Below are 12676 nucleotides of genomic sequence, written 5' to 3'. Positions count from 1 at the left end.
ATATTAGATATTAAATATGGGCAACAATGCTGAAGAAAAATCATAAATCAAAAAGATCTTTCGTGGGCATATGACCCACATGCAGTACTATAAATTCTCTCTTAGTATGTAGCTTCTTTATAAATAAGTTCTATATTTTAAATAAATTTTACTCAGCACCCATAGGAGAGACTATTGTACCATTAAGTTGTCTGTAGATCTCATCTCTATCAGTGTATGCAGGCCATTAATTTATATTTTATTTTTTCACCTCTTTCCTATTTGTTCACTGATGCTGTGTATAAACAGCTGAAAAGTACGATTACCATGATTTTTGTATGTACAGTTAAATTCTCTCAATACATTAAGCTACATAAAGCTTAAATTCTGTGGTACATATTGTTTTGATAGAGTTATGTACAGAGGGCTTTTGACATAAGATGGCTTATGTTTTTTAAAAAGACTTGTAGACTTTAAGTAAATGATATCATTGCATTTATTGCCTTCTCCGCTGCTCACCCCATTGTGTGTATCGTACACTATGATGATACAAGTATTAATTTCTCAGTCTTACATACAAACGTTTTGTGTTTCCTAGGGTTGACGGTCGAATGGATTTTAGTTATAGCTCCACAGACTACGGAATTGGCACAAGAGGGCGAGTGCGCTCGCGTAAAGTGGGAGAGCCCCTGTTGCTTAGAATGGTTACTCGCACTGTACGTGTGTGGCAAATCCCAGTCATTTTTGTTGCTTTTCTAATAGGGCTTAACGATAGCACAGAAACTGCAATTTCATTTGAAAATACTGTTTTTGTGAAAGCTGTTATGTTAGTGCTGTCGAAAGTTTATTCTTTTTCATCACTGGTATCGGAACAAGTCGTAAGAGACATATTTAGAAGTTTCGTCGATTGATTTTTCCATTTTCATTGATAACATAACTAAAGCAAAGCGCGCGCTCTGATTGGTTAATTCATCATCTACTATTTGCCCGTGGGTGTATGCTGCTGACTTGAGCAAATGCTAAGACTATTTTTCCGCGCGCGCTTGTTTCTTCTGATCACGTAAGACTTTTTAAATAAAAAGGAACTCTTGTTACAATGTTTCAATGTTATGTTAATAAAACAAATGGTAAACACCACAGTTTGTTCATAGTTCTGCTGAACTCTTTCCCCGGTTGTTGGATAATGATACGGAGCTTATAAATTAAAGAGGATTTTGGTCGGTATTTCAGGAAGCGTGATTAAACTTTATCGAGTTGCTGGTGTGCAGTTAGTTGCTATGAATGAATTTTCGCGCGCTTGTTTTCTCTTGTCATGTAAGACTAAACAAAACATTTTTTTTTGCGATGTAGCTCAATAAAAGGACTTCTGTTCCTCCAATGTCTCAATGTTATGTTATAAAACAAATGGTGAACGCCATAGCGTGCACTATTAAGTTATGGATGCACTCGGGAGGTTTGCTAAGCACTCAAGAAGCTAGAGTTGTACTCGGCTATCGCCTCGTGCGACTATTACGCTTCTTTCGTGCTAAGCAACCTCCAGCGTGCATCCATAACTCAATAGTTAACAACTACTCACAGAAGTGGAGGTGGTTAGTAGTGGATATTAACCGAGCCGCGAAGCGGCGAGGTAAATATTCACCGCTAACCACCGACACTGAGGTGAATAGTTGTTTTAGTATATACTAAAACAGTGAGATAATGTGCTCCACGAAAAACTGATTTTAATTCATAAATTCCAGCAACGATTCCAACATTTTCCCGCGGGTAACGATCCAACGCGGCTCCGATCGCGGTAAGTGATTTTTTGTTGTAAAACCTGCCGTTTGGTTTTTTCGCTGGCAGATAAAATTTCTGAAGACATTTGTTTAGGTCTGATGGCGACATTTCTTCAAACGGTGTTGCAAACTCTTTCTATATCTGAGACCATTGTGTGAAAAATACCATTTAACTTTGATTTTCAAGTGAACAAGTGAGGTTACGCAAGATTAATTTGCATTTGTAATCAAAACCTTTTTCATTTGTTTTTATCGATAAACTCCCGGTTACCATTATCTTTAAACACGGCCAAACCAAATTTAGTCGTTTTCTGTGTTTTCAGGGACTGCTTCGTCGTTATTTGAGTGATTTTTTCGCTTGTCACGGATGCAAACCGGCACGCCATTTTTTCCCGAGTTGCTCGGAGGTAAATAGCAAACGATATTCGGAGTTTGAGTAGGCAATCAGAGCGCGCCTTCAACGCCATCCACTGTTTTAGTATATACTAATATACGCTATATGCCTTTCACCATTTGTTAATTCAAGCTTAAAGGGATACTCTCTCGCCTGTGATGACTTTTTGAGAAAAGACGGATAACAACTTAAATGAAACAAATTGTTACGAGGATTGAATTATTTTTACTGAATCTGTCACGCAATCCCAGGCTTTTCTAGAATTATCTATAGTCTGTAATATTCCAGAAACTTCTTTCATGTGACTCAGCAGTTTCCAAAAATAGTACAACTTGTAATACGCTATAAATAGTAATAGAACATTCTAGAGAACTAAAGTAAATGTATAAAAGCCGGCTTGTGAGAAGTACAAAAAAGATTTGGCCGAGGGCTTACCCTGGTGGCTTGCTGACTGAAGTTGTGGAAGCTATGATATCACGAGGATATGACCTTTTGACCTTGCGATATCCGGAGAGAAGAAAGAGATGAAAAAGACGATAGTCAAGAGAGGAAGAAGATAGAGAATACAGAGTTTACTATGGAGTCCTCCGGAAGAGTTTGTGTACAAGGGAAGAATGCGATAAATCAAGAAAGCCAAGCGCTGTGGTCTTCAGTCGGCGGATGTTGGAATTGGAAGTTGATCAAGACGACGATCACTTACACGGCATGAAGGATTGTAAGCCTGCTTCATGAACTGCTTAACTTAATCTTCAACCTAAGTAAATTAGACAATGCAAAACTAATTAAATAATAGTTAAAATAGGTAACTGCTTGTTGTTGAATTTTTGTTGCGTGCCATATATCGTACTCGGGAATCTATTTTCATATATGCTTTGTTAGCGGACATTTGTTGGTCATTCGTGCACCTAACAAAATCTTTTGAAAAAAAGGGTAAATCTTTTGTAGTTTACGTTTAAATTTGAAACTTTTCTCAACGCTTGGTTCGAGCATAGGGCTTTGCCTCCCCACGGAGCTGACTTAGAAGGGAGAACTCATTTAACTTCCGTTGAGATTTCTTTCACTAGAGCACCGAGATTTCTTCAATAAAAAACGCGCCCCAAAAATACAATAATACCGCAACGATGTGTGGCTGGTGGATGTTCCAATACTCGTAGCGATGGAGTAAGCCTTCATAAATGGCCCGAAGATCCTAATTTCGCCAGGTTATGGATGAGAGCCGTGAAAAACACGCGATCCGATTTTGAGAACCCAACAAACTGTAGCCGTCTGTGCAGCATTCACTATTTCACTGCAGATTCTTTTGAGGAACAGTCGGTTCTGGTGAAATCTATGGGTTTAAAGATGAAAGCCCCTCTAAGATACAATGCTGTTCCCTTAGTTTTTGATATTAATCCGCCTGTAAAAAAGAAACAAAGGCTCGAGGACGAAAAAAAAACTCTCATCTTCACAAGTCCGTGACACTAGCGCGGGATTATCAAAACAAAATCGTCAACAACTACGTGGAGCATACAGAAAACGGAAAGCTGCAAGGGGGTATGTATTACCTGGAAAATAAATATAAAGCTGACCTACTCACACCTCTGAACCTCCAAAACACTTGCGGTAAAATCCATCACATTCTTCCACTTGGCGTGTTCCCCCTAGCAGAAACATTCCACAAGCGTAGGATCGTCGAAGGGGCTAATGATCCAACAATTCCACCCCAGTTTGAACAAACAAGTCATTTCTTATGTCTCCAAACTTTTCCCATCGGGAATCACATAAGTTATGTACAGACGGTCAACACTTTCAACCCTGAAGATGAAAAACAACCGAAAACGTTTGGTTTTAGCATTTTAATAACTTTTCTTAATCTTTTTAGCCTTGCATATATAATTTCAAATATGAACCTGTATTCATTGACTGAAAAATGCAGCAAAAAGCTCTTTCAAACTTATAACCCAACTCATTTACCCGGTGCGTGTTTCAGATCCTCGATGCACATATAGAAAATGAATAGCTCTCCCTTTCCAAAGAGAGTTACCGAACAATTAGGTTTTGCATCGGTAGAATTCTCACCCCAAGCTCAAGATGTCGGCACCCAAACTCCCAAAATAGGGAAAGATGTCTCTGTGCAATTTCGGAGCAGTCGTACCGCTAGAGGCAAATTTAGTCACTTGAAAATACATAAAAATACAAATCTGTTGTGACAGTAGTTTGGCCGTCCCGAAGAAAGTAACCAAACCGCACGCTAAAATAACTTGGCAGGCTGTCAGACGTCCGTTCCAGTAAAGAGTAAAAGCACACAACGCACTTCGCTCAAGGAGTTTATTACGTCGACCCTGGTTCAGAGTGAGGAGGAAAATTCGGATCAAGAGGAAGAAGGTGAAGAAGAAGTAAAAGAATGAGGAATTACGCAAGTTTAAGATTTACATAACACGTGCAGCGAATGTGAAAGAATAGCTTTATTGTGTTAAAAACAAATGCAGGTCTAGTCAAGTTGAGGTCCTACATTTTTAAGGCCAAACACTGCTGCATTTCTCAAATCTAACGATCACTTCACTTTGTGAAGTGACAAACGAAGAGATTTTGCCAAAAGGCGAAGATTTTAGCTCAGAGAAATCGCTTACCAGTCTGTTTTGCATTCGCTCGAATGGATCGGCATCATCTGGTTCATTCGAGGAGTCAGAACTAGCCTCACTGTCGTAAGGCTCAAACACATATATGGTTCAGTTCCACGAGCGTCTGCACTCTCGATCACCCCCGCGATTAATCCGAGAAGGAAAACTCGAATCTCTAGAGTCGGACTCCAATACGATCGCTCGTATGTTTTTCAGTTCTCCTTTCTTCGTCATTGATCACGTGTTTAACTTAGCCTGCGAACAGGCTCCCGGCTTGGAGGGCGCGAAGCAGGGGAAGGGAGGGGAAGGTTTCTGTGTCCCCATGTCTGATTAAACGGGGAGCCTGTTCGCAGGCTATGTTTAACTAGGAGCCATTTCAACTTCCGGTCTTTGAATTGAGTGAATTTCGCGCTTTTGCAACAGGATTTTAATCAAATAAAAGGTTTTAGGGAACTTTTTCTTCTTCCAGTAGTCGTTTTGGCAAAAGATCTACATTTTGATTAAATGTTAACATTTGGTGGAGAGTATCCCTCTAATGCCTGAGTATTTAAATGCTAGACCATCGAAAGTCACGAAGATTACAGATTACTCCGTGAGGTAGATATGATAGGAGATGGGAAAGAAAGAGGGAAAAAGGGAGAGGGTACCAGACTATCCCCCTCCCGTGCAGTTACTCCCCCCCCCCCCTCCTTCCCCAAGTTACACCTGCCACAAATTGTGAAACAAACTGTCTTTGATTTATCAAAATCGATCTTTTGAAGTTTAATTTTTTTGGCGAGAACGAAAATGAGGTATTTAGTGTTACAAAAGATCCATGCAATTATGGGTATTTTTGTGTGTGTGTGTGTGTGTGTGTGTGTGTGTGTGTGTGTCTGTGTGTGTGTGTGTGTGTGTGTGTGTGTGTGTGTGTGTCTGTGTGTACCGCCATGTTTGATCGTGTGTTTACCGCCATGTTTGATCGCCATGTTTGCTAGTAGAAAGATATCGAAACCAAACTCAGTGCTTTTTGTAGCTTTACCTGAATAACAGTCGGCCGGTTGAGAAACCAACAGTTTGCCCTTCTTTAGCTAAACTTCGTTTTAGCTATCTTCAATTCAGCCAAATTTTGAGAACTGCGTCAACAAGGTCTTATGCCAACAATGGACAACACTATCAAACATCCCATTTATGGACAGATTTAGATTTTAGAAAGACTTGGGAGATCCAAGGAAGACTTCGTTTAGCCCTCTACGCTCCTTGAATATCGGTAGGCATGTTTCCAATACTGTATGCTTTACATTAGTCATAGTGCTGACGCGAAGAAAATTTTTTTTACAATCTAGAGCTTCATTCAGTTCAGATCATTGTCTTTTTTCTCATAACCCTAGCGTTTGATTTAGAAGTGATATTGTAAGGGGGAATTAGATGTTGGTGACTGAGGTTGAAGGGTTTATCAACCGACTCAATTTATTTCCAGTTATGTTGATTCTTTATTTCGAAACATGATATCAAACGCATTTGTTATTCTTGACTAATCCTCTATTGTATATACAATATTTAAAACCGTAGTGAGCAGCTTTTTTGCCAGCAGGAAGCTGGGGAGCAGGGATGGTGTAGTGGTGAGACCACTCGCCTCCCACCGCTATGGCCCGAGTTCAATTCCCGGACCTAGCGTCACATGTGGGTTGAGTTTGTTACTTCTGATCCTTGCTTCGAGGATTTATCTCCGGGTCCTCCGGTTTTCCTCCCTCAGCAAAAAACAACAGTCCAAGTTGTCTCCCCAATTAGCTTCAAGCTAAATACCCCTGACACATTAGTAAAGTTTTATTATTATTATTACTTATTATTAGGGAGCGCGATCATCCTCCCTTTGTGACGCTTTTTTTCGGTCACGCAACATTGATCTTGCACCGATGTGTGACGGAGAAAGTGGATCAAAAAATCGGGCTTTCTCCAAGATACATATTGAAATAATGATTGGAATAGAGAATTTCTTTCAAATCGCTTGTAAATACCTTGAAACTAAAACAAATAGAAATTGAAAAGATTCAGTGACTGTTTAGATCCTTCCTAGTGTTCAGATGTTTAGCATGAAAATGATCGCATACTGCAAGGGTTGACCCTACAAATGGGGTATGAAACATTTTAGTGTGTTTCATGGAGAATTCCGTTGTCTGAAATGTCCCATGTAAAGAAGTGGGAGCTCCTTTTCAGGAGGTGAACTAACGTGAAAGATACATTGGATACCTTTAGTTTCGCGCTATCGAGGTGATGGCAGTCTCAACTGAGACAGAGATGAGAGCGGGGTAGTTCTGTCCAGGAGCTCAGTAACGGCGTAATTTTTTCGCGTGTTACACGAAAACATTTCAGCCGAAAAAATCAAGGTTAAGATCATTGTATTTGTCCTTCAGAGCAATTTCAATCGAATGTCGAAAGTAACTTCACTTTCAGTTCTCACTGGCTCTTGAGAACTTTCCTTTCTTCTGATTGGCTGTTTTAAATTCCTTGATTTGGTTTCTCAACACTCGATCTGAAAGTGCTCCGATTCAAAATTACTGGAATGCATTCAACGTTTGTGAAAGGTCAGGTGCAAAACATTAAACATTAAGTTACAACCAAGTAATCCGTCGCTACTTTTCATTCACTTTCATCAACATGGCAAGAAGCTCATTTTGTATCATAACATAACCAAAGTAAAGCGCGCGCTCTGATTGGTCAGTTTAGCGTCCCCCATTTGCCCATGGGTGTACGCTGCTGGCGTGAGCAAATGCAAAGACTATTTTTCCGCGCGCGCTTGTTTTTTCTGGTCATGTAAGATTTGTTAAATAAAAGGGAACTCCTTAGCTACAATGTATTAATGTTATGTTATAAAACAGATGGTAAACACCACAGCATACACTATTGAGTCATGGATGCACTTGGGAGGTTTGCTAGGCACTCAAGAAGCCAGAGTCACTCTCGGATATCGCCTCGAGCGACTCTTACGCTTCTTTCGTGCTTAGCAACCTCCCGCGTGCATCCATAACTCAATAGCGTACGCTGTGGTGTTTACCATTTGTTAAATATCTGAGATGCACTGGCATCAAATCTTTCACAAATTTTCTCCTCTTAGAAAACGAAAGAATCAAACGAACTGAACGTTTCCAGTTGAAATCCCAGCGCCGTAATCTTCACTCAAGCAGTCTGCATCCTCATCGGAAATTTCTCCTTGCATCAGCCATAGGTCTGTATATAACTCCCTCATTTATCCTTCATGGCAGCAATAGCTGACTACAAACTGCCCATTGTATCTCTGATTATTGTTAATAATTACTGTTTTTTGAAACCCCTCTAACATCAAGCGACTTCTCGTCTAGTTCCTCGTTTCCGGCGATAAAACTGTCTTAGTTGCTATAATAGGGACTTTAAGATACCTGGACGGCTGACCGGAAGTAATTTTACACGTGTAGACTGTATTGCGCATGTCTGCACAACACGTGTTGCCGTCCAGTTGTTGTCGAGGACTTCGGAATTAGAGTTTTGCCGTCCACAAGTGAACTTAAGCACATTTGACGAGAATTTCTTTTAAAATTCATTCTTTTTCAATTGAAAATGCTGTCCTTACTGTTATTTCTTGTTTTGATAAACAAAAGTTAAGAAACTGAAGTGTAAAATACCATCGCGAATGAGTGTTTGTTTGCTGCGCTTCGCAGTGATGGCGAATATGTCAACTAAACTTGAATGAAATTGAATTTTCTGGCATCTGTTTCCAGAATTATTTTGCTCACTCCATGTATCACATAAGTTACTGCTATTCACCATAAATGTTCAGCCATAAGTTAAATTCTTCGTACTCGTAGTATGGCAGCTTAAAGTTAACTGGCTTATTAGCCTCGTACAGAAATAGGAACTCTTCGTCGGTCAGTAGATTTTCTTCGTAAACAATAACAATCATTTCGCGAGTCTTTTTAAAATATGCCATGATTTACGAACAGAGCTAGAAACTTTAGGTTCGCTGCCGTCCTCCGTTCAAACAACCCGCTCCTTAACGTAGAAAGTTTCTCGCCAAGAACGTCGGTTTCGGCCCAGTCCTCCGCGCCTAATATTACCGTCCTCGAGGTCAGCCGTCCAGGTATCTTAAAGTCCCTAATGTTTTTTGTGGACCGCTTTGATCTTCTTTCAATTTATGCATTTACAATATTTTCGACCTTTGCTTTTCGGGCACGAACAAGAAACGAAAAAAGGTGTCGTTTGTGAGCATGTTCAGCGTTATCTAAATAATCACGTCTCCCTTCGTCGTTTGCTAAATAAGAGTAACAAAATCTTTATTATTTTTGTGATATTGTGGTCGCGGGTACGGCGACACACTGGTGACCGTCATTTGGTAAAATATGGACTGGACTGGACTACTTTTTGGACGATTTTTTGGACTATCTTTTAGACCATTTCTTGGACCATTTTTTGGACCATTTTATAAGGGAAGAGGCACACCTTTAGTACTCGGGGAGGGATGGGTGCAGTCGACAAGTACTGAGGGAGGGGTGGGGGAAGACTGTCATTACTCAAGGAGGGGTGGTAGGTGGTTGTAATTGTAAACACTACTGGTTAATGGAGCTTTAACTCGATCGTGATAATTATTCTAATCGGTTTTTCGACTGATTTTTCCTAAATCAACATTTTGCGCTGGGCCGCGGCGTTTCTTTAAATTTTTAGCCATGCGAAAGCGAAACTGCCACGTAAACACTGGACTTCAATTCGTATTGAAAATATCGCTTTTACTATCGATCCTCCACTGTTGAGTTATCTGGCATAGGTTATGCGTGTGCCTTTTGCCGACTTGCGCACCGTCAGTTTTCCTTTGTGTAATTACCAGATTTATCTATCTATCTTTTGTCATTAATGTTGTCGGACGAGATCACAGAATTTCCTTTCCTTGGCTCTTGACTTTAGCCGTAAATAGAGAATTCACAAGCGCTATCGCAATTTTAATGTTTGTACGTTTTTTATATGAAATCATTTTTGGTACAATCGTACATAGCAATATTCTCTCAGACCTCGAAAACGCAGACCGCAGACCGCAGACCGCAGACCGCAGACCGCACACCTCGAGAACGCACACCTCGAAAAACGTGTATACAGTGTGTAATTACCAGATTTATCTCTCTTCCGTCTGTCATTGATTTTATCAGACGAGATATCGGAATTTCCGTTATGCGAAAGCGAAACTGCCACGTAAACACTGGACTTTAATTTATATCTAAAATACTTCGTTTACGGTCCTTCACTGTTGAGTAATCCGTGTGCCTTTTGAGTCGACTTGTGTGTGCACTATCAGTTGCCTCACGTTTTCCTTTGTGTATACAGTATGTTATTAGTGAATATATCTATCTTCCTTTAGTCAGTGATCTTATCAGGCGAGATCACAAAATTTCGCAAAACACCGAAATACCTAGTTAAACAATAGTGTGTTTCTGTCGAGGAACTATCAGCTGTTAGCTGCCCCGCGGAAATTTGATGTTCTTAAAAGAAATATTTGCCCGAGAAGCTTCGCTTCTCGGGCAGATATGCTAGTTTAAAGAACATCAGATTTCCAAGGGGCAACTATCACATCGATAGTTCCGAGACATAAACACTATTTTCTTTATTGTTCACCACTAAAATGTCTTCCGCTCGCCAGTTTAAAAACAATCAACAATTATTACGATCGAGTAAAAGCTCCATTAACCAGTAGTGTTTATAATTACAACCACTTGCCACCCCTCCCTAAGAGATAACACTCTTCCCCCACCCCTCCCTCAGTACTTTTCGACTGCACCCACCCCTTCCTGATTACTAAAGGTGTGCCTCCTCCCTTATAAAATTTTCCAAAAGATAGTCCAAAAAAATAGTCCAAAAATCGTCCTAAAACTCGTCCAAAACAGTCCAAAAAATCGTCCAAAAAAAGTCCAGTCCAGTCCATATTTTACCCTATGCCAGTTCCGAGATAGAAACACTCTATTGTCTTAATTTTTTACCACTAAATTTTCTGCCGCGCGCCTGTTTAAAAACAATCAAAACCCGCTAAATGCACTCGAGACACTCGATTGTACCAAAAATGATTTCATATAGTAAACGTACAAACGTAAAAATTACGATAGTGCTTGTGAATTCTTTTTTGTGAATTCTTTTTCTTTTTTTGTGTGAATTCTTGTGAATTCCTTCAAGGGCGAAGGACAGGGAATTTCGTGATCTCGTCTGATAACTTCAATGACAAAAAGAAGATAGATAAATCTGGTAATTACACACTGTATACCCAAAGGAAAACTGATGGTGCACAAGTCGACTCGAAAGGCACACGCATAACCAACGCCAGACTAGTAACTCTACAATGGAAGATCGTAAACGCGATATTTTCAATAAAGATTTACGTCCGGTGTATACGTGGCATTTTCGTATTACTAAAAATTAAAGAAACACCGCGGCCCAGCGCAAACATTTTGATTGAAGGCAGTCGAAAGACCGATCAAAATAACCTGTACGATCGAGTAAAAACTCCATTAACCAGTGGTGTTTACAATTACAACAACCTACCACCTCTCCCTGAGTAACAGAACTCTTCCCAACCCCTCTATCAGTACTTTTCGACTGCACCCACTCCTCCCTGAGTACTAAAGGTGTGCCGACCCTCTTATAAAATGGTCCAAAACATCGTTCAAAAAAATCGTCCAAAAAATCGTCCAAAAAACAGTCCAGTCCAGTCCATATTTTACCCTATACCATTATTATTCCACAGAAAATTCCCTCTAGGAAATAATCGAATAGAGAAGGCTTTAAATAACTACCTAACCATGTTTTTTGGAACTTAAGTTATCTTCTGGTTTTCATATCATTACGAACTTTGTGTTATGTCCGCAGTTTTTATTTTTGTGTCCAGCAGTCCTTTTCAATAAGTTTTGTGTACACAACTTGTTTACCCATAACTTGCCACCTTCATACTATATTGAGCTTTTTGCCTCCGATAAACGTTGTCGCGTATGTTATTGTGTTCGTGTGATCATAAGTTTTAATTGTTCATTATTTTATAGGAAACTGTTATTTTCCAGTTAAAAATGATTTCGGGAAAGATTTGAAAGCCTTTTGTATGTTCCCGTTAACCAAGCCAGTATTCGATCCGACTGATAATAGGTTCTGCCATTTTGATAACGAGCCAAGGAGATATTTTGCGCAAGTGCTGATAAAAATAAATTATTTGCGAGCTTAACGATTGGGAAATCGATGAGTGTTCCATGCGTCATTTCTAATGTGAAAAATAGTAAAACTCTGTACGAAGGTCAGGTTAGAGTTGACATCAGGTGATATGTTAGCTTGATTTATGTTTGTTCTTTCGCTTGAAACTAACGAACTCTTTTCCATTCCAGATCTTGTTCTTCTCACGTTTGGTGTCACATGTCCAAAAAACCCCATGTCATCTTATGCTGAACGAGAACAATTTTTATCGTCAGTTACCTGCACGAAACCGGTTGCTACGGACAACTCATGATCAGCAAATCCACCAACCTCCTCAATTGTTCAATAAAGGAATCGTGTTATTCTGTATCATGCAATGGACCAATCAGGAAACAATGTCACTTGTAACCTCACCATTGAAATCACAAGTGAGTTTTCTTCTCATTTCTCCTTGGCCACCACTGGTCTAGTTGGAGGCGCGCTTGGAATCTAGGATAATTGACTTGTTTAGATAACTGATCATTTGCTGTCCAAAATCGAAAAATCGGCCCCTTTCTCAAAAATCAGACACTACCGTCAAAATTTAAAAAGAAAAAAAAAATCATACACGAGTTTCCAAATTTAAAAAATTGGCCGCAAGCGTCCAAAATCAGAACTCAGCCGCTACATTACTTACCTTGGAAGGTATCAAACAACAACAAACATATGAAACATATGTATGAACTGCGGTTATAAAACGTATATCTGCACGATCCTTCGCAGTA

The 12676-nt window shown here is 39.8% G+C and overlaps 1 protein-coding gene across 1 annotated transcript in view; it reads left to right on the top strand.

Annotated features, from left to right (window-relative positions):
- Positions 1 to 1116, top strand: part of LOC148731590 (hemicentin-1-like) — a 57222-nt gene extending 56106 nt beyond the window's left edge. The window contains exon 10 of the mRNA XM_088761924.1: positions 578 to 1116. The gene's annotated coding sequence lies outside the window, so the exon portion shown is untranslated. The remainder of the gene's footprint in view (positions 1 to 577) is intronic.
- Positions 1117 to 12676: the final 11560 nt, after the last annotated feature.

This window comes from Stylophora pistillata, chromosome 5 (assembly GCF_964205215.1).
Source record: "Stylophora pistillata chromosome 5, jaStyPist1.2, whole genome shotgun sequence".
Lineage (NCBI taxonomy): Eukaryota > Metazoa > Cnidaria > Anthozoa > Scleractinia > Pocilloporidae > Stylophora > Stylophora pistillata.
The sequence above is the reverse complement of the archived record's forward strand: the minus strand, read 5'-3'. Positions and strand labels throughout refer to the sequence as shown.